Raw genomic sequence first — 21,287 nt, 5'->3', positions numbered from 1 at the left:
ATTTCGGCATCCCATATGGTCCCTTGTGCCTGCCAGGGGCGACTTCTGAGCATAGAGCCAGGAGTAACCCTTGGGAAATGCCGAGTGTGACCCCAAAACCAAAATTAAATAAATAAATAAAAATAAAAACAAACACAAAAAAGTTATTCTTTAGAAACTTACTCTGACCAAACTGATGGGACCAGGGTAGACAGGAAACTTAAAATGAATAATCAGATTTAGGTGCCTGGGCAGCCAGAAATAATGGAAGATAGAAAAATCTAGGGAGAATTCTAAAGCTGAAGTTGATTCTGGCCATACCCAAGCCAGGACAAGTTTGCAGGGAGCAGAAAGAGCCATACGCAGGAAGGCTTCTCTTCTTGAGATAGAAAGGCAGGCAGGAGAATGGGGCAAAACAAGAAGCAGAGAAAGGGGGAATCAATTGATCTAGGAGAGAAAGGAGAGATGTACCTAGTGAAATTTTGATGCCCTTGAGTGACATGTGTACATCAGAAATCTCATTTGTACCAACTCACACTTTACCCAGTTTAGCTAGTTCAAAGGTACACAGGAGACCTTGAGAAATAATGAGATATAATAAAAATAATGAGAAATAATAAGATAGGGTTTTCAGTGCCTTCTGCCAAACAAACCCTGTGGAGTGAGACAAATCATTCCCCCCTCCCTCGTCTCTTCCTCCTCCTCTGTCAATCTTTTTCCCAGCACTGCTGTGTAGATTCAGCAAAGGAGACATAACAAGCATGACACAGTGGCTAATCCAGAGCAGGTATTTGTCTTTTGGGCCACACCCAGTGGTTCTCAGGACCAACTCTTAGCTCTGCACTCAGGAATCATTCCTGGAGGTTCTTGGGGGAACATATGAAGTCTCAGGGACTGAATCCTGGTCACCTGCATGCGAGGCAGGTACCTTATCTGCTGTACCATCTTTCCACCCACATCCCCTTCTTTATCACTCTTAACTAAAGCTCCCACCCAGAGTTTATATGGTTTGCAGGAAGTTCAGTCACCTCCCCTTTCCAAAAGATCTTTATTTTAACTAAGTGAGTCATAAAACCTTGCCAGAAAGAAAGAGGATGTATGAGTTTAATGTATCCTTAGAAGCCAGGCTCATCCTTTTGGAAGGAAAAAACCCCCAACAAACCACTGCTGTGATAAAGATTTGTTGCAGTAGAATAAATCCCCCCCAATGGAATTTGCGTCTGTTCTTTTTCTAAAAGCTGTGCGGTGCAGCTGAGCGAGTCCTGGATGGGAAAATTATTCTCCATGAATCTGAAGAGTGCTTTCTATTTCACAAAGTGCTTCCACAGCTGGTATTTTATCTCCTTCTCTGCTGAACGGGACCTCCCACAGCCTTAGCTTTCTCCTCGGTAAAGTCAGGGTCTGATGAAGTCTATCTCCAGAGTGTGTCGTGACAGCAAAACAAGCATGCGGGGGACACCATATAAGGTTTTAACAGGAGTAGGTCTGTCTGCCTTTTTCTGTATCTGAGTGTAAGTTCTGAAATCTAATCAGTATCTTGAGCAAGTCATTATTTTACCTCAGTTTTGCTAATTATAGTCTAGAAAATGTCAAAATAAAAAATAGTCACCCCCAACTTCCCCCTCTGCACTCCATCATCAACAAAGGCATGTAGAAATCTATTGGAAGTGTTAGAGTTTTTATTTGTTGCTGTTGCTGTGTGTGTGTGTGTGTGTGTGTGTGTGTGTGTGTGTGTGAGAGAGAGAGAGAGAGAGAGAGAGAGAGAGAGAGAGAGAGATACCCAGCAGTTACTCCTAGCTCTATACTCAGGAATTACTCCTGGTGGTATTCAGGGAACCATATGGGATGCTGGGGATTGAACTCAGGTCGACTATGTACAAGGCAAATGCCTTACTTGTTGTGCTCTATACTTTGGCCTAGAAGGGTTACTTTTTTGTTTTGTTTTGTTTTGGGGGCCACACCAATTTGATGCTCAGGGGTTACTCCTGGCTAAGTGCTCAGAAATCACCCCTGGCTTGGGGGGGGTCCATATGGGATGCGGGGGGATCGAACCGCGGTCCTTCATTGGCTAGCGCTTGCAAGGCAGACACCTTACCTCTAGTGACAACTCTCTGGCCCCTTATAAATATTTTTTTTTGGTTTTTGGTTTTTGGGTCACACCTGGCAGCACTCAGGGGTTACTCCTGGCTCTATGCTCAGAAATCGAAGGGTTATTTTTTTTTTTTTTTTTTTTTTTGGTTTTTTTTGGGCCACACCCGTTTGATGCTCAGGGGTTACTCCTGGCTATGAGCTCAGAAATCGCCCCTGGCTTGGGGAGACCATATGGGATGCCGGGGGATTGAACCACGGTCCGTCCTACGCTAGCGCTTGTAAGGCAGACACCTTACCTCTAGCGCCACCTTCCCGGCCCCGGGTTATTTTTTTTTAAGGACTAAACATATCATGTATTGACAAGAATTTGGAAGAATTAGAACTCTCAGACATTTCTGGAGGTAGGTATAAAATGATAAAACTAATTTAGAAATAATGTTGACAGTTTCTTTAATAAAAGTTAAACACTGAAAGGCTGGAGATATAGTACAGTAGTACTATATAATTCTATATAGTATAGTAAGTATATAGTACTATATAGTTCCCATATAGTTCCACCCAAGCACCACCAGTAGTAATTCCTGAATGCAGAGTCAGGAATAACCTCAGAGCACTTAAGTATGTGAAATTCACCACCCAAAACTTAAACTTTTTTTTTTTTCGTTTTTGGGTCACATCCAGCAGCGCTCAGGGGTTACTCCTGGATCTATGCTCAGAAATCACCCCTGGCAGGGGACCATATGGGATGCTGGGGTTTGAACCATCAACCTTCTGCATGAAAGGCAAATGCCTTACCTCCATGCTATCTCTCCGGTCCCTAAACATTTTTTAACATTGACAATATAGTGCATTGTTTCAAGAAAAATTAGATAATTTTACATGCAAAATCTATATACATATGTTCATAGTGGAGCCAGAGCGATAGTACAATAGGTAGAGTGCTTGACTTGCATGTGGCCAAACCAGCTTTGATCCCTGGTACACATATGGGCCCTGAGTCCCACTCAGAGTAATAACTAAGTAATAACTAAGCACAGAGTCAGGATTATGCCTTGAGGACTGCCGGGGGTAGTCCAAAAACAAAATCACTAATAAGAAATAAAGCAGGGCCCGGAGAGATAGCACAGCGACGTTTGCCTTGCAAGCAGCTGATCTAGGACCTAAGGTGGTTGGTTCGAATCCCGGTGTCCCATATGGTCCCCCGTGCCTGCCAGGAGCTATTTCTGAGCAGACAGCCAAGAGTCACCCCTGAGCACCGCCGGGTGTGGCCCAAAAAAAAAAATTCTTTGAAAATTAGAAAGAATGCCCACATTGGAAAGAATACAAAAATCCATCAGTCAGGATTGGGGATATGGCTCAGCAGTAGAGCACATGCCTAGCAGGTGAGAGGAACTGTATGTGATTCCCAATACTCACCCCAAATATTATCAACAGATGGATACATACTTTTCAATTCACATAATAAATTTCTACTCAGCAATAAGTTACAGGAATACTCAAAATCATGATCATACTTGAAAGTGGCAAGACTGAAAAAATAGGCATACTTCATGAATTCCATTTATATACAATTCTAGGCAATGCTAACTGATGAGTAGTGAACAAATGCAAATCAGGGGCTTCCTGGTATTAGGAAGAGTCAGAGGCTAGGGAAGGATTGTACAAAGTATCATAAAGAAACGTGCATGTGGTGGCCAGAGAGAGAGCATGATGGTAAGGCATTTGCCTTGCATGCGGAGTAACCCCTGAGTGCTGCTGGGTGTGACCCAAAAACCAGAAAAAAAAAAAAAGAAACAAGCATGTGTGCTGAATATGCTTATTATCTTGACTGCACTTAAACTTTCATGATTGCATACTTATTTCAAGTTTGTATACATACTTAAATATTGTATAAGTAGATAAATATTGTGCATTTAAATATGTTCAATAAATTGCACTGAGTTATACCTCAATGTAGTTACTAAAACAAAAATAAAAAACGCAAGCCATCTACATCAAAAGAGGCATGTAAGAATGGTTTGTAAGTGCATCATTTAATAATCCCTTCTGGAAACTGCCCAAACATCAACATCAACAGTTGAATGGAAGGGCCGGAGAGATAGCATTGAGGCAAGGCATTTGCCTTGCAATCAGAAGGTCGGTGGTTTGAATCCGGGCATCCCATGTGGTCCCCTGAGCCTGTCAGGAGCGATTTCTGAGCATAGCGCCAGAAATAACCCCTGATCACTGCTGGGTATGACCCCAAAACCAAAAAATAAATAAATAAAATATAAAAACAGTTAAATAAATGGTGGCACATCATTTATTGATGACAATGAACTCCTTCCTCTCCTCACTACCTATCACTACACCAACCTAATGAAGAAGCTCAAACTTCATGCAGTTATGCTATTTACAGTTGACAAGATCTGAAAACAATTCAACTGTCTCACTACAGATGACCAAATGAACATGTTGTGATATATACACAATAGGATACTGTTTAGCTATTAGTAAAGATGAAATCTTGACTTCTTTTACAATGTAAATTGATTTAAAAGGGGTTGTTCTAAGCAAAATAAGCCAGAAGGAGAAAGACAATAATTACAGCTGATCTCCCTTGTATGTAGTACATAAAAAAATGAAGCAAGGAAACAGACAATGTTCATTGAAAATACACCTTTAGACTCAGACCACAGAATTAAAATAACTATGTGTGTGTTTCTGAGGGGAATGGGTGAAAAAGGTACAGTGGACTGAGTGTACAGTGTGTGATCTGAGGTGGGCAGAGGGATTTGGCATGTAGGTGGTGGAAATGGTATGGAAGCACAGAACTCTAAACATTGACAATCTTTTAAATAAATGCTATATCAACAACAAAAAAATCTCTGGATTCTCAGGGTTTACTCCTGGTTCTGTGATCCAGGGATCACACTTGGAGGGCTTGGAGGACCATATGAGATGCCAGGGATCAAACTTAGGTTCGCCTCATGTAAAGCAAGTGCACTATCCACTTAACTATCACTCTGGCCCCAAGTTGTATGATTTTACTTTGGGTAACTTTTACTTCTTTTTTTTTTTTTTTTTTTTTTTTTTTTTGGTTTTTGGGTCACACCCGGCGGTGCTCAGGGGTTACTCCTGGCTGTCTGCTCAGAAATAGCTCCTGGCAGGCACAGGGGGCCATATGGGACACCAGGATTCGAACCAACCACCTTTGGTCCTGGATCAGCTGCTTGCAAGGTAAACACCACTGTGCTATCTCTCCGGGCCCACTTTGGGTACCTTTAAAAAAAAATGTCTTTATAGGGACCACAACTGGTAGTGCTGGGTGCTTAGGATCACTCCCAGCAGTACTCAACCAGAAAACCATGTGTGCTTGGTGATGCTGGAGTGGATTCTGCAGTACTGGAGATCAAACCCAAGGACTCACCCATGCTAAGCTTGTGGTATACCTCTCATTATCTCCCCTGCCCTAAGGCCCTAAGGCACTATTATCTTTTTTTGTTTGTTTGTTTGTTTTGTTTTTGGGCCACACCCACAGCGCTCAGGGGTTATTCCTGGCTCTATACTCAGAAATCACCCCTGGCAGGCATGGGGGAACCATATGGGATGCTGGGATTTGAACCACCGACTTTCTGCATAAAAGGCAAACACCTTACCTCCATGCTATCTCTTTGGCCCAGGCACTATTATGGCACCTTTTATACTTTTTTTTTTTGTTTTGTTTTTGGGTCACATGCAGCAGCACTCAGGGATTACTCCTGGCTCTACACTCAGAAATCACTCCTTGCGGGCTCAGGGACCATATGGGATGCCAGGATTTGAACCACTGTCCTTCTGTATCTAAGGCAAACACCCTACTGCTGTGCTATTTCTCTGGCCCCTCTTTTATAAAATATTTATAGAAGAGGTAAGGGATGTAGCTCAGTGATAGAACTTAGATTAGAGCTCAATGTATTTGCTCCTAATTGAACTGCCCTGAAACTGAACTGAACTGCCCCAAACCATTTTTTATTTTAAAGAAAGAAGTTTTTTCTGGGCCCGGAGAGATAGCACAGCGGTGTTTGCCTTGCAAGCAGCCGATCCAGAACCTAAGGTGGTTGGTTCGAATCCCGGTGTCCCATATGGTCCCCCATGCCTGCCAGGAGCTATTTCTGAGCAGATAGCCAGGAGTAACCCCTGAGCACCGCTGGGTGTGGCCCAAAAAAAAACCAAAAAAAAAAAAAAAAAAAAAAAGAAGTTTTTAAAAAAAAAGCATGGTCAAGAGGATTTAGGGAGATAGCTCAAATGGCTGATATGCATGCCTTGCATGAAGAGGCCCTGATTTTTTTTTCTTTTTGTAGAACCACACCAAATAGTGTTCAGGGGTTATTCTTTTTTTTTTTTTTTTGGTTTTTGGGTCACACCCAGCGGTGCTCAGGGGTTACTCCTGGCTGTCTGCTCAGAAATAGCTCCTGGCAGGCATGGGGGACCATATGGGACACCGGGATTCGAACCAACCACCTTTGGTCCTGGATTGGCTGCTTGCAAGGCAAATGCCACTGTGCTATCTCTCCGGGCCCCAGGGGTTATTCTTGGCTCTATGCTTAGAAATTACTCCCGGAAGACTAGGGGACCATATAGGATGCTAGGGATAGAACCCAGGTTGATTTGTACAAGGCAAATGACCTACCCGCTATGTTATTAATCTAGCCCTGAGACTCCGATTTTGATCCCCAGCACAGCATGCTCCCCCAGGATCACTGGCTGTAGTTTAGTGGCCCCCAAACACTGCTAAGGAGGCTCTTCCCCTCTGTTCCACTGATCAAAGGGAGATCCTTGGTTTGTCATTTAATCTTGAGCTATTTCTTCATGTGGAAAACTGTGATGATTCAATTCCAAACTCACATGCCTGCTATATTTGAATCAGCTGAATAGAAAACACCAGTCACATAGTAAACATTCTAAATAATTACAGTTAGTTAGAACAAATAGACCCTCCCTAGCAAACCTATAACAAAGCAAAAATATAATGATGTAATCCAATCCAATCAGCTGAAACCAATGGTCAGAGAGGCGAGTGGCTTGCTAAAATCACATAGCAAATGTAGGCATCTCTTCCAGTTCAGCTTTGTCTATTACTTGATCTGCCTCAACCTCCCTCTATTAAGGGGGAATATAGAGCTGGAGTAATCATTTAATGTTTGGAGTTCATGCTTTGCTGCAGGGGGGTCCAGGTTGATCCTTGTCACTGCCTGGTCCCTTGAACACAAAGTCAGGAATAGACTAAATCACCACTGGAATTAGGGGGAGAGAGAGAGAGAGAGAGAGAGAAACAGAGAGAGAGTAGAGAGAGACAGACAGAGACATACAGAGAGAGGGGGAGAGGAAGAGAGAGAATGAAGAAAGTAAGAAGGAATGAAGGAAGAAATGAAGGAACAAAGGAGGGAGGGAGGTGGGAGGTAAGAAGGGTGGGTGAGAGGGACGTAGAGAGGGAGATAAGTAGGGAGGAAGGAAGAGAGTAGATTTACTAGTCTCTCTCTTTTTTTTTTTTGTTTTTGTTTTTGGGCCACACCCAGTGGCGATAGGGGTTACTCCTAGCTCTATGCTTAGAAATTGCTCCTGAAAAAAAAGAAAAAAGAAAAATAAAAAAGAAATTGCTCTTGGCAGGCTCGGGGGATCATGTGGGATGCCAGTATTCAAACCACCGTCCAACTTGGGTCGGCTGAGTGCAAGGCAAACGTCCTACTGCTGTGCTATCTCTCTGGCTCCAGATTTACTAGTCTCTTAATTCTTAATTCTCTTAATTCAGCATAGACTAGGTATGCCCAACAAAATGAGGTAGCATATCAGTGAGTCACTGGCAAATTTAGTTCTCAAGATTAGATTTATTCTCAAGATTTAGTTATTTCTGTTGATACTGTGCCATCACTATGAGATTCTGCCCACAGTACCCAGAGAAGAGAAAGAGTCACTTTTCTGATGATCTCAGCCTACCCAGATTTTTCCAGCTAACCAGAAGGCATGATAGTAGCCCAACTAATAGCAGCAGAAGTGTACAGCCATTCATCAACCTCCCTCCAGATGTGAGTGTTGGAGCAGTGAGTGACTTTAGTACACTGAGTTGGAGTGTAGCTTGTCACACAGCAATAACTGATTGATAGCAGTGCCCCCATTCACTGAGTTACTGCCAAAATCTAACTCTGGTGGTTCTATTCTTTTTCTACCCACATCTCTGCTGCCACTAGCCTCTCAGTCTCCACTCTGATCCTCTTTCTTTCTCTTACCATATCAACACAACCTTCCATTTAGTAAGTCTGACCATGTCATTTCCCTAAAGGCTGACCTTAAAAACTCCAACAGAAGGGGATGGGTAGAGTCCCCTCCCTGCCAAAGCCTCAGAAGCCATATCCAAACCCCAGAGTCACCCCCATGTTAATGATCCAATTTCACTGCTTCATGACTAATCTCCACAGAGATACCTAAAAATATCCCGCCCCTTGGGTATCCTCACTATAATGAGTTGAACCTGGACACACAAGGACACACCCCTTGGACATACCCCCTGTCATTCCAGGTATAAAAGGGAAAACTTGGACCTTTGAGGAGGGCCCCAGGATAGTGACCAGAGCAGCTCCTGCCAGCTTGCAGAGGACTAAAGACAAAGCATCGGCGAGGTGCTGCCTGCTTTGTATCTATCCTTTTTTTTTTAAAAGGAAAGTATTATTAATTAATTAATATTTTGGTTTTTGGGTCACACCCAGCGGCACTCAGGGGTTACTCCTGGCTCTGCGCTCAGAAATCACTCTTGGCGGGCTCAGGGATATGGGATATGAGATGCAGGGAATCAAACCTGGGTCTGTCCCAGGTCAAGACAAACACCCTACTGCTGTGCTATCTCTCTGGCCCCTGTATTTATCCCTTTTTTCTTTCATTCTTCAACCTGTGCCTCCCCTGGCCACCTCTGGTGAATATCTCTCTCTTTTTGTCTCTGTCTCTGTCTGTCTGTCTGTCTGTCACTCTTTCTCTCTCTGAAACCCCAAGGTGGCAGCAGAAAGCCTCAGACTCCAGGAGGAATAATAAAGATACTTGGGGGCCAGAGCGGTGGCACAAGTGGTAGGGTGTTTGCCTTGCAAGTGGCTAACCTAGGATGGACCACGGTTCAATCCCTGGGCATCCCATATCGCCCCCCAAGCTAGGAGCAATTTCTGAGTGTATAGCCAGGAGCAACCCCTGAGCATCACCGGGTGTGGCCCCAAAAGCAAAACAACAAAAGATTCTCTTCTCTCTTCTCTCTCCTCTCTCCTCTCTCTCTTTCTCTTTTTCTCTTTCTTTCTTTCTTTCTTTCTTTCTTTCTTTCTTTCTTTCTTTCTTTCTTTCTTTCTTTCTTTTCTTCTCTTCTTTCTTCTCTTCTTTCTTTCTTCTTTCTTTCTTCTTCTTTCTTCTTCTTCTTCTTTCTTTCTTTCTTTCTTTCTTTCTTTCTTTCTTTCTTTCTTTCTTTCTTTCTTTCTTTCTCTTCTTTCTTTCTTTTTCTTCTCTCTTCTCTCTCTCTCCTCTCTCTCCCTCTCTCTCCCTCCCTCCCTCCCTCCCTCCCTCCCTCCCTCCCCCCCTCCCTCCCTCCCTCCCTCCCTCCCCCCTCCCTCCCTCCCTCCCTCCTTCCTTCCTTCCTTCCTCCTTCCTTCCTTCCTTCCTTCCTTCCTTCCCTTCCTTCCTTCCTTCCTTCCCTTCCTTCCTTCCTTCCTTCCTTCCTTCCTTCCTTGCAGGTAGTAGCTACAAATTGGCATCTTAGGGTACAGCACTGGGCCCTGCCTTGGGCCTCTGCAGCCTTACAGCAGCCGAGTAGCAGACAGACTTGCAGCCTACCGCAGTAACCTGAAGAAGACTGGCAACCTTGCAGATTGCCGCAGTAAACTCTACACTCCAGGTAGACCAGTTTTGGAGATGAAAGCTCTGGGAGCTTCTAGAGTGGGGGCGGGCAGCTTCCCTCCAGCTCCCAACTTCTTAAGCACACACCCACCTCCCAAAGCCTCTTCTATGTCAGCTCATAGACCGTTTCTGCAGATCCTGGGGTTCCTGGAGCGTTCAGCCACATTTAAAACCTCCAAATTCCTAAATACTGACAGCCCAGAAAGATCACACCAAATTCAATGAGAAAATTAGACGCCAACTAAGCTCAATGAATAAAAGCAGCACAGAATGCTCAACTAAAAACAAATAGCTTAATATACCTTCAGATAATGACTTACTGACCCCATTGTGAAACAATTCTCACAAATTTTTCTTTCACTAATGTATCTTTTGATAATTCCATTAGCTATTTGTTCTAAAAAGCAAGAAAAATAAATTATTTTCTGCCTGCCAAAGGAACAGGCTTGGTGGTGAGGATGGGAAACTATGCTCAATAGTGAAAGGGATGTTACACTGGTGGTGGGATTGATATTGAAACACTGAATGTCAGAAGCAACTGTATTATGAATAATTTTATGGGATTTTTTTTTGGGGGGGTGACACCCAGCAGTGCTCAGGGGTTACTCCTAGCTCTCAGCTTAGAAATTGCTCCTGGTGAGGCCGGAGAGATAGCATGGAGGTAAGGCGTTTGCCTTGCATGCAGAAGGTCATTGGTTCGAATCCCGGCATCCCATATGGTCCCCCGAGCCTGCCAGGAGTGATTTCTGAGCATGGAGCCAGGAATAACCCCTGAGCATTGCCGAGTGTGACCCAAAAAACAAACAAAAAAAAATTGCTCCTTGCTCAGGAGACCATATGGGATGCTAGAAATTGAATCCGCATCTGTCCTGGGTCAGCTGCATGCAGGCAATGTCCTATCGCTGTGCTACCACTCCAGCCCTGTATTATGAATAATTTTGTAAAACAGGATGTTTAAATAAATAAATTTAAAAATACTCTCCAGTGGTTCCTGCTGCACCTAGGATTAATACTTGCTCCATGGGTTGGTAGAGAACTTCTATGGAGTAAAAGGGCTTGTCGGCTTAAGGAGCCCAGGGAAGCCTGCGGTCTCTGGCTATGTCCAGCAACACACCTGCAGTCAGGGGGTCCTAACAGCCCCAGACTGTGATCCCCAATGAGGGATAAAAAATATATAAGAAGGGCCGGAGAGATAGCATGGAGGTAGGGCATTTGCCTTGCATGCAGAAGGACGGTAGTTCGAATCCCAGCATCCTATATGGTCCCCTGTGCCTGCCACGAGTGATTTCTAAACAGATAGCCAGAAATAACCCCTGAGAGCCGCAGGGTGTGGCCAAAAACCAAATATATATATGAGAAACCTCATGAACTTGTCTTACATTTTTAGCATTATCTTCCAACCTAGTTGACTGTAAACTTGCCTGCAACTCCAAGTTTAAATACTACCTTCTCCTTCCAGCCTGCATAGTTCTCCTCAGCCCTCTCCCTGCTGACTCCAAATGACCCTACAGGATAAACTGTCTCTCTTCAGGAAGGGTTATTACCTTGCTCAACAGCTCAGCTCAGGTTACAAATCCTACTCCTGCACTTCCACCACTTTAAGCACATTTCACTATCTCCATTGTTGGACCCTGAGTGCAGGAATTATTTTCTTCTTCATTTTTGGGGCCACATCCAGAGGTGCTATTTCTGGTTTGGTACTGGTCATGCATGAGTAGCATATGAAATGCTGGAGATAGAACCCAGATCAACCACATGCAAAGTAAGCACCCTACAATTGTACTACTGTGCCAGGACTTATACTTTTTGGCTCTATTTGGCCTGGGAGCTACCCCTGGCAGTGCCTGGGTACTGCACAGTGCTGAGGATTAAACCTGGAACTCCCATATGCAAAACATGTGTTCCAGCCCTTAGCCCAAAGAGGACTATGTCTTATTTCACCCCATAGCCCTGTTGTCTGGCCCAAGGCAAGAGATTGGTAAATATTTATGAAAGCCTCCAGAAACTGGCAATAAAGAGCCTTACAACAGAGCTCTAGTATGAGAGGTGAGAGTCTTGGGCTTTACTGTGGCTTTGCCATAAACTCTTTAGATAAGTCAATTTCTCCTCTTGGCTTCAGTTTCTCTGTCTCAAAAATGAAAGGGTTGGGGCTGGAGAGTTAGCATGAAGATAGGGCATTTGCCTTGCATGCAGAGGGACCATGGTTCAAATCTCGACATCCCATATGGTCCCCTGAGCTTGCCAGAAGCGATTCCTGAGCATAGAGCCAGGAGCTGGTGTGACCCAAAAACAAAAACAAAAAAAAAAAAAAAAGAGAGGGTTGGATCAGATCAGTTATTTTCTTTTTTGAGGGGAGAGGTTTGGGCCGCACCAGTGGTGATCAGTGGTTACTCCTGGCTCAGTGCTCAGAAATTACTCCTGGCAGGCTCAGGGGATCATATGGGATGGTGGGGATGAAACCTGAGTCCGTCTTGGGTTGGCCGCATTCAAGGCAAATGCCCTACTGTTATGCTATCACTCTGGCCCGAGATCAGTAATTTTCTTTCTTTCTTTTTTTTTTTTTTTACAGGGGCCACACCCTGTAATGTTCAGGGGTTCCTCCTGGCTCTGCGATCAGAAATTGCTCCTGGCTTGGGGGACCCTATGGGACGCCGGGGATCGAACCACAGTCCGGCCTAGCTTGCATGCGCCAGGCAGATGCCCTCCCGCTCGCGCCATCGCTTCCGCCCCAGTAATTTTCTTATACATCAGAATCATTTAGAGATATTTTTTGTTTGTTTTTTGGTTTTGTTTTTGTGTCACACCTGGCAGTGCTCAGGGGTTACTCCTAGCTCAATGCTCAGAAATCGCTCCTCGCAGGCGCAGGGGACCTTATGGGACGCCAGGATTTGAACCACCGTCCTTCTGCATGCAAGGCAAATGCCCCACCTCCATGCTATCTCTCTGGCCCCCATTTAGAGATATTTTTAAAAATCACAAATAATGTTAGGGCCAGATGTCAGGGCCAGAGTGATAGCACAATGACTGGAGTTTGCCTTCAAGTGGCTGACCCAGGTTCGGTCCCAGCATGCCATATGGTCCCCTGAATACCATCAGAAATGACCTGAGTGCAGAGCCAGGAGTAATCCCTGAGCACCATCAGGTGTAGCCCCCAAACAACAACAATAAACATACAGATGTCTAGGCCTCATTCCCTAGCAGAGCCCAAGCACTGAGAGTTTAAAAAGTTCCCCAAGAATTTCCAAGGTACAACCAGTATAAAACCTTTCTACCTGAATGATCTCTGGTTAGCTTCAACATTAACAATCATATCTTACAAAGAAAAAAATAATGCAAAGTCTGCAAAACTGCTCCAGCAGGCGTGGAACCACCTGGAGATTTGACCTGGCAGGAACTAAATAAATGTGACAGGTCATTTGAAGAAAAAATAATCAAACAAAGGGGCTGGAGAGATAGTAAAGCAGGCAAGGTGCTTGCAAGTAGGTCAGTTTGCCTTGCAAACACTGAGCTAAGTTTGATCCCCAACACCCTGTATAGTTCCCCAAACTACAAAGAGTGAATCCCTGAGCTCAGAACCAGGAGTTAGCCCTGAATACGACTGGATGTGGCCCCAAAACTACAATCACAACAAAAATCAGAAACATGGTTGGAGAGATAGAACAGTCAGTGAAGTCACTTAACTTATATGCCACTGACTCTGATTTAATCACACAAGGCACCAAATATGAGACCCCTGAGTGCCACCAGAGTGATCCCTGAGCACAGGGAAAGCCCTTAGCACTGTTCAGTGTGACCCCCAAAATAAGGCAAATAAATTAATAAAATAAATCTGTGGCTGGGAAGATAGCCCAATGGACTAGAGAGCATACTTAGCATACAGTAGGTCCAGGTTTGAATTTCTAGCACCTCATGGTTTCTCCAAGCACTGCAAGGAGTGAGCATCAAGCCAGAAGTAGTTCTCAATCCTCACTAACTGTGGTCTCCTACAAAACCATACCCGGTGATGCTTAGGGGTTACTCCTGGCTATATGCTCAGAAATCACTCCTGGCTTGGGAGACCATATGAAACTCTGGGGGGGTCGAACTGAGATCTGTCCTAGGCTAGTGTGGGCAAGGCACCTTACTGCTATTGCCACCGCTCTGGCCCCTAGAATCCAGTATTTTTAATACTTTCAACATATCTCAACAAACACATTTCAAATATTCCATGGTCTTGTGGCTAGCAGTGATTATTCTAAAGTTTCTCAGCATTGGTAATGTACAACCATGGTGAATGATTTCTATGAACCTTGCTTTCTTGTGTGTGTGTGTGTGTGTGTGTGTGTGTGTGTGTGTGTGTGTGTGTGTGTGTGTGGTTTTTGGGTCACACCCAGCAGTGCTCAGGGGTTACTCCTGGCTCCATGCTCAGAAATTGCTCCTGGCAGGCACGGGGGACCATATGGGATGCCGGGATTCAAACTGATGACCTTCTGCATGAAAGGCAAAAGCCTTACCTCCATGCTATCTCTCCAGCCCCGAACCTTGCTTTCTTAATATATAAGGTGGGGATAAGAATTTTGTCCCAAAGGGTAGCATTAGGGACAAACGGAGAACTCAAAATCCCTCTGCTCACTTACCCACAATTGCAGGAGAGCAAAGTAAGTTGTTAGCCACAAAGTCAAGAGTGTTATAGTTGTTTAGGGTCATTTCTTCTTTGGAACACTCATGATGAACTGATGATCCAGTGTAAGTGGAGCAGAGGAGGGCTGGCTGCTCACTCACCTAAGCCTTGCACAGGCTTTGAAAATAAGCTTCACCTGGGGACTGAGTGATAGCATACCAGTAGGGAGTTCATGAAGCCATGAAGCCATGTGTCCGACCTGGAATAGACATGGGTTCAATCCCCCGTATCCCATATGGTTCCCTGAGCCTGCCAGAAGTGATTTCTGAGCACAGAGATAGGAGTAACACCTGAGCACCACTAGCTCTAGCCCCCCATAAAAACCAAAAAATAAAATAAAATTAGTGAAACTCAACAGGTATTCAGGTGAGGACTCTATTCACTTAGGGGAAAATACAGGGAGCTATGTAGGCAGAGGCTAGTAGCAGTGATCATCATCTTTCAAAGTTTCATATGTGCCAGGCATGTCCTACACACCTCTATATTAATTCATTTAAGCCTGATGACAACATTCTGGGCCAGGGGCAGTTGGGTCACACTCTGGGACTATTCTTTGCTTCTCTGCTCAAGAGTGACCTTTGGTTCTCAGGGGGCTATACATGGTTCCAGGGATTTGAATCAAGGGTCAACTGTATGCAAGACAATTGTCTTAATCCCTGTATTATCTCTCCAGTTCCTACCCACAACTTTCTTTTCTTGGTTGTTGGACTGTGTCCAGATGCTCAGGAGTTACTACTGGTTCTGTGCTCAGGGATCATTCCTGGTGGTATTTGAGGGACTGTAAGGGATTCTGAGGATCAAACTCAGGTTGGCTATGTGCAAGGCAAGTGATTTACTCACTGAACTACAACTGTGGCCGAACCTACTACAATTTTCTGGTGTTGGACCTGTTATGAACTTTATGATCTTCATTTTCATGCAGAGAAAACTGAGGCCCAGAAATGGTTTGCCTGTGGAACTTGGGTTTGATCCACTTTGTAGTGTTCTCACCTTTGACTCATAAAAGTGCTAAGTTGGGGCCAACGAGATAGCAGCATGGAGGTAAGGCATTTGCCTTCCATGCAGACATGCAGAAGGATAGTGGTTCTAATCCCAGCATCCCATATGGTCCCCTGTTCCTGCCAGGGGCGATTTCTGAGCGTAGAGCCAGGAGTAACCCCTGAGTGCTGCCAGGTTTGACCCAAAAACCAAAAAAAAAAAAAAAAGTGCTAAGTCAAGTGAGTTCCCCCTTCATCCTTCATACTACAAATATGTAATCCTATGTGCTTCCATGCATTCGGGCGGTGCATACTGGATACTCCATCACTCCTGCCTGAATGAATCACCCTCTGCTGAAAGGAGATGCAAAGACAGCTTCTTCATCACTCAGCTCACCTTCCTGCCTGCTTTCTCAAGCCAAAAAAAAAAAAGGGCAGAGATGAGGTTTCTGCAGAGTTTGTCACACTTGAAGAGGCAAAGATCTTCCTAGGAATCTTGTTGCAAATGCAGACTCTGATTCTTTACTCTTTCAGGACCTGAGACTGTAGCTCCCAGGTAATGTTGCTGCTCCTCAGACCACAATGAGGGCTAAGAACAATGGCATCCCCAGGATGTAAGCATCTCAGGGCTGAGGATGTGGCCCAGTAACAGAGCACATGCCTTGTACATGTGAAGTCAAGTTTGAACCAGGGAGGGGCCGGGCGGTGGCGCTAAAGGTAAGGTGCCTGCCTTGCCTGCGCTAGCCTTGGACGGACCGCAGTTCGATCCCCCGGTGCCCCATATGGTCCCCCAAGCCAGGAGCAACTTCTGAGCACATAGCCAGGAGTAACCCCTGAGCGTTACCGGTTGTGGCCCAAAAACCAAAAAAAAAAAAAAAAAAAAGTTTGAACCAGGGAACTGCCCCCCTCCAAGAAAAACTGTTTTTCAGAGAGTCAAAGCAGGGAGGATGCTTAGGAATTCATCTATTCCAACTTCTTTTTGGTGCTGACAGGGAGAGGTTCAGAGAAGGAAGGATAATTGCCTGAGGTCACACAGTGAGCTAAAGCAGAAATCAAGCCGTCAGCAGGAAATGGAGACTAAGGACAGTAGTATCCAGATGCTTGCATAACCATTTCATACCATTTGTTCCTGGCATTTCCAAAACTTCAGTCTACCAGGTCAGAGAAGTAACTCAATGGGTTAAGCACATACAAAGTTGTGGCTCTGCTGTTGTTTCGGTTTTACTGTCACACTCAGCACAGCTCAGGGGTTATTTGTGGCTCTGTGCTTATCAACAACCCCTGGCAGTGATTAGTATACCATATGTCAGGGGTCTCAAACTCATGGCCTACAGGCTGTTTGCGGCCCTCCGTGCAACATTTTGTGGCCCCGTGGCCGGCCTTCAAATATCACAGTATTCTCGATTGTTAATAACGACGTTTGAGGACTTTTTTTTTTGTTTTGTTTTTTGTGAAATCCTTTATGCGGCCCTGCCTCACCCCGACTTTACCTCCTGCGGCCCCCCAGGTAAATTGAGTTTGAGACCCCTGCCATATGTGATACTAAGATGAACCACATGAACCAGGATCATAACTGCTACATGCAAGACAAGTAGCTTGCACATACTATATCCATAGACCACAAAGTTGTGGCTTTCCACAAAAAAAAAAAAAAGTTGTTTTTTTCTAGCACCATAAGGTCTCCAAAGCACTCCAAGAACTTCCGGGAGTGAAGCCTAAGCATAGAACCAGAAAAAAACTCTGAGCACTGATAAAAACAAACACACAAAAATTAAAGAACAAAAAAACCCCACACCCCAGTTTGCCTCCTAAGTTTCCAGACAAGGGGAGCCATTGTGGGAGCAGAGCAGCAGGGCAGTTCACAGTTGGCAGGAAGCCTTTGGTACTAGGGCTCAGCCTGCCACTCTCCCAGATGCTCCACATCTGGATCCCTAGGGAGCACTTAAGATGCCTCTTCAGGACAGAGGAAGCTGCCTTCTTCAGACCAAATAAACAAGACACTAACAGGAATTCATTTCCTAGAAATTAAACTCTGAGTGTGTTCATGTTTACAGGATCCAAACCCACTATTCTCCATCTGCTTTCCCTGCTGGGCGGCACAATACAGCATGATTAAGAGCAGAAGTTTGGGAATCAGGTAGACGGAATTTGTTTTCTCATTTGCTATTTACTAGCTCTGTGACCCTGGGCAAGTCACCCTCTTTGAACCTATTTCTCCGTGTATTAAATGACTTAAGCCTACCACAGGCTGGTCTGAGGAATACCTGTATACATTCTACTCTTAGAAAAACCTGTGGTGGGGCCAGAGAGATAGCATGGAGGTAAGGTGTTTGCCTTCCATGCAAAAGGTTGGTGGTTCGAATCCCGCCATCCCATAATGTCCCCCAAGTCTGCCAGGGGCGATTTCTGAGCATAGAGCCAGCAGTAACCCCTGAGTGCTGCCGGGTGTGTGACCCAAAAACCAACCAACCAACCAAACAAACAAACAAAAACAAAAACCTGCGGTGGTGCTGTGGACCATAGGCAGAATTAAATATGATGTGAGAGGGGCCGGAGAGATAGCATGGAGGTAAGGCATTTGCCTTTCATGCAGAAGGATGGTGTTTCAAATCCCGGCATCCCATATGGTCCCCCATGCCTGCCAGGAGCGATTTCTGAGCATGGAGCCAGGAGTAACCCCTGAGTGTTGCCGGGTGTGACCCAAAAACAAAAACAAACAGAAAAAAAAGAATGATGTGAGAACATGCCTGGAACTGAAGATGTCTGTGGGGCAGGGAACTGACTCTGAGAACCCCTTTGATGGTGGTTTTGAAGCTGAGCTCAGGAGGACAAATAGAATTCACATAGTGAAGTATTCCACAGGATGGAAGCTCTAGAGCCCTTCCCTGGCCTGTCCTCAACTCCATGTTCTTCAATTCCTATTGCTGACCTCTCCTTAGACCTTTCCCCTCATCGTCCTATTCACTAGGACTTAACAAAATGAATTGCCTCAAGTTTGGCCAAGAGCACCGACAAAAATATCTAGGGTCATCTCACTCCTCTAAGCTTGGCTGCTGTTTCTTCCCCACACCAGGATACCTTCCTCACATCTCCTTCACCATCTCTGGACAAGTCTCTGGCCAGTTTCTCTTCTTCACATCCTAGTCTTGTTAAACATCACCTGGACTAGGGGCCGGAGTAATAGCACAGCAATAAGGCGTTTGCCTTGCACATGGCCAAAACAGGATGGACCCCGGTTAGAATCCCATCATCCCATATGGTCCCTGAGCCTGCCAGGAGTGGCTTCTGAACGCAGAGCCAGGAGTAACCCCTGAGCACTGCCGAGTGTGACCCAAAAACCAAAAAAAAAAAAAATATCCCCAAACAACAACAACAAAAACATCACCTGGACTCCTCTGGACTGTTTTTTCTTAGCAACCACCTGTCTCTCTGTTGGCTTTGAGTTCAGCAGGAGATATGATGTGTGTCAGGAAGGTTCACTGTCCTCTGGGTGGGGAACCCCTCCCTTCACCAGTGGCTGTTTAACTTCAGAGTTTCACCTTCAAGTAAGAGTTCAGCTGTCTCCCCTTACCCAATTTGGTCCTACTCTTTCCATCCAAGTGGGCCCAGCTCTCCCCTCATGGCATCCCAGATCTCAAGGTCACAATTATTCCTTCTCTTCTCTCACCATCCTGCATCCAGGGCTTGTGAGTCTTTTTCCCAAGGATCATATATTCCTAGAGGCTGGAGTGATAGCATAGTAGTTAGGGCATTTGCCTTGCATGAGGCTGAACCGGGTTCAATCCTTGACATCCCATATGGTCTCTCAAATCTGCCAGGAGTGATTTTTTTTTCACTCAAACTGCATCCTCTCCCTCTACCCCTTCCAAAGGAAGGGAAGAACGATCATCAATGGCAAAAAGGCAGGCACAGAAGCAACACCTAGAGCCAGCTTCACGCTCAGGAACGGGCCATACCCGTTTGATGCTCGGGGGTTACTCCTGGCTAAGCGCTAAGAAATTGCCCCTGGCTTGGAGGGACCATATGGGACACCGGGGGTCAGGGGTCGAACCGTGGTCCTTCCTTGGCTAGCACTTGCAAGGCAGACACCTTACCTCTAGCGCCACCTCGCCGGCCCCTGAAAGTATAGTCTTGAGTAATTTTTTTTTAATTTGGAGTGCTTCATGCTTTTGCATGCCATTCTTGTGCAGGGGCCATGCTAATCTCTGTATTGTTCCAATTTTAGTATATGTGAGCCAAAGTGAGCACATGCCAGGATTAATTTCTGAGCGCAGTCAGAAGTAACCCCCGAATGCTGCCAGGTGTGCCCCCAAACAAAACAAATCATATATTCTTGGAATTGGAACCCCCCTTCCCATCAGAACTCTATGTTTTGGGTTTAATACTTATCATTGGTTCAATAACAATTTGATCCATAGGGGCCAGAGTGATAGCACAGTGGTAGGGCACTTGCCTTGCACACATCCAACCACTAACAGACCCCAAGACCCCGGTTCGATTCCAAACATCCATATGATCCCCTGAGCCTGCCAGGAGCGATTTCTTAGCACAGAGCCAGGAGTAATTCCTGAGCACCGCTGGGTGTGGCCCAACCCCCCACCCCAACACCAATTTGATCCACTGACTCAAGGGATAAAAGAATTATAATAATTTTATCTTTGACTTCCCACTCTGTACTTCTGGCTCTCAATGTCCTTTGGTTTTTCTCTCCTGGATATTCCCCAGGGACCCCAAATTCATTCAAGCCCCTCTTATTTTCATGTACCCCAGCCTGTCCTGAGAGTCATCATGCTGTTCTTATTCTTCCATCCCCAACATTTGGTTTTCTCCCTCTCTCTCTTTCTAGCCTTGAACCAGCTACTTTTCAGTTATAAGCGTAGAAGCAGAGACTCCCAAAGGTAATCTAACTGGCAGAAAGTCACACAGCCAGGTCCAGGCCTTGCTGCCAGCACTCCCTCCCCAGCATTTCTTATCCTTCTCCTCTGCCTTCTCCACATATTGCTTAGGCATTTTTTCCCCTGGTTTAGACTTGTCTCTCTGCCTGAAAACACAACACAATCTTTTTTCCTCTTCGTCTATACCTTATTTATTTATTTATTTTTGAGATGGGAAAGGGAGACCACACCTGGCCTGTGCTCAGAATTTACTCCTGGTTCTGCACTTCAGGGCTTACTTCTGGCAGGGCTCAGGAAACCATAAGTGGTACAGGAGATGGAAACCAGGTCCACTGTATTCACCATTGGCCTTCTATCATCTATATTTAATTATCTCTCCATTTTCTAAGGCCATCTCAATGCCATCTTTGGTCAAGTTAAGGAATTCTCTCCCCTCCCTTTTCCTTCTTTCTTTCTTCTTCTTTCCTCCCATCTTCTTCCTTTTCTTCCAAGAAGTCAAAGTCAGAGCTTCATACATGCAAGGTGCATGCTCTACCACTGTTCCTATAACTGAAAGCTATAAGATCTACTTTCTCAGGGCCGGGTGGTGGCGCTAGAGGTAAGGTGCCTGCCTTGCCTGCGCTATCCTTGGATGGACCGCGGTTCAATCCCCCGGCGTCCCATATGGTCCCCCAAGCCAGGAGCGACTTCTGAGCGCATAGCCAGGAGTAACCTCTGAGCGTCACTGGGTGTGACCCAAAAACCAAAAAAAAAAAAAAAAAGATCTACTTTCTCCTCCCCAGGACTCCAATGCCTGCAGCG

General features: G+C 45.2%; 1 non-coding gene and 1 pseudogene across 1 annotated transcript; both read right to left on the bottom strand.

The window, feature by feature from the left end:
* Positions 1-19,427: 19,427 nt before the first annotated feature.
* LOC126012808 (uncharacterized) lies at positions 19,428-19,548 on the bottom strand (annotated as a pseudogene).
* Positions 19,549-19,736: 188 nt separating this feature from the next.
* LOC126012336 (U6 spliceosomal RNA) lies at positions 19,737-19,839 on the bottom strand. The gene has a single exon (XR_007496849.1). It is a non-coding gene; the product is annotated as a U6 spliceosomal RNA (small nuclear RNA).
* Positions 19,840-21,287: the final 1,448 nt, after the last annotated feature.

The sequence above is a fragment of the Suncus etruscus genome, chromosome 6 (genome assembly GCF_024139225.1).
Source record: "Suncus etruscus isolate mSunEtr1 chromosome 6, mSunEtr1.pri.cur, whole genome shotgun sequence".
Taxonomy (NCBI): Eukaryota; Metazoa; Chordata; class Mammalia; order Eulipotyphla; family Soricidae; genus Suncus; species Suncus etruscus.
Note: the sequence above shows the minus strand (reverse complement) of the source record. Positions and strands in the feature narration are given on the sequence as shown.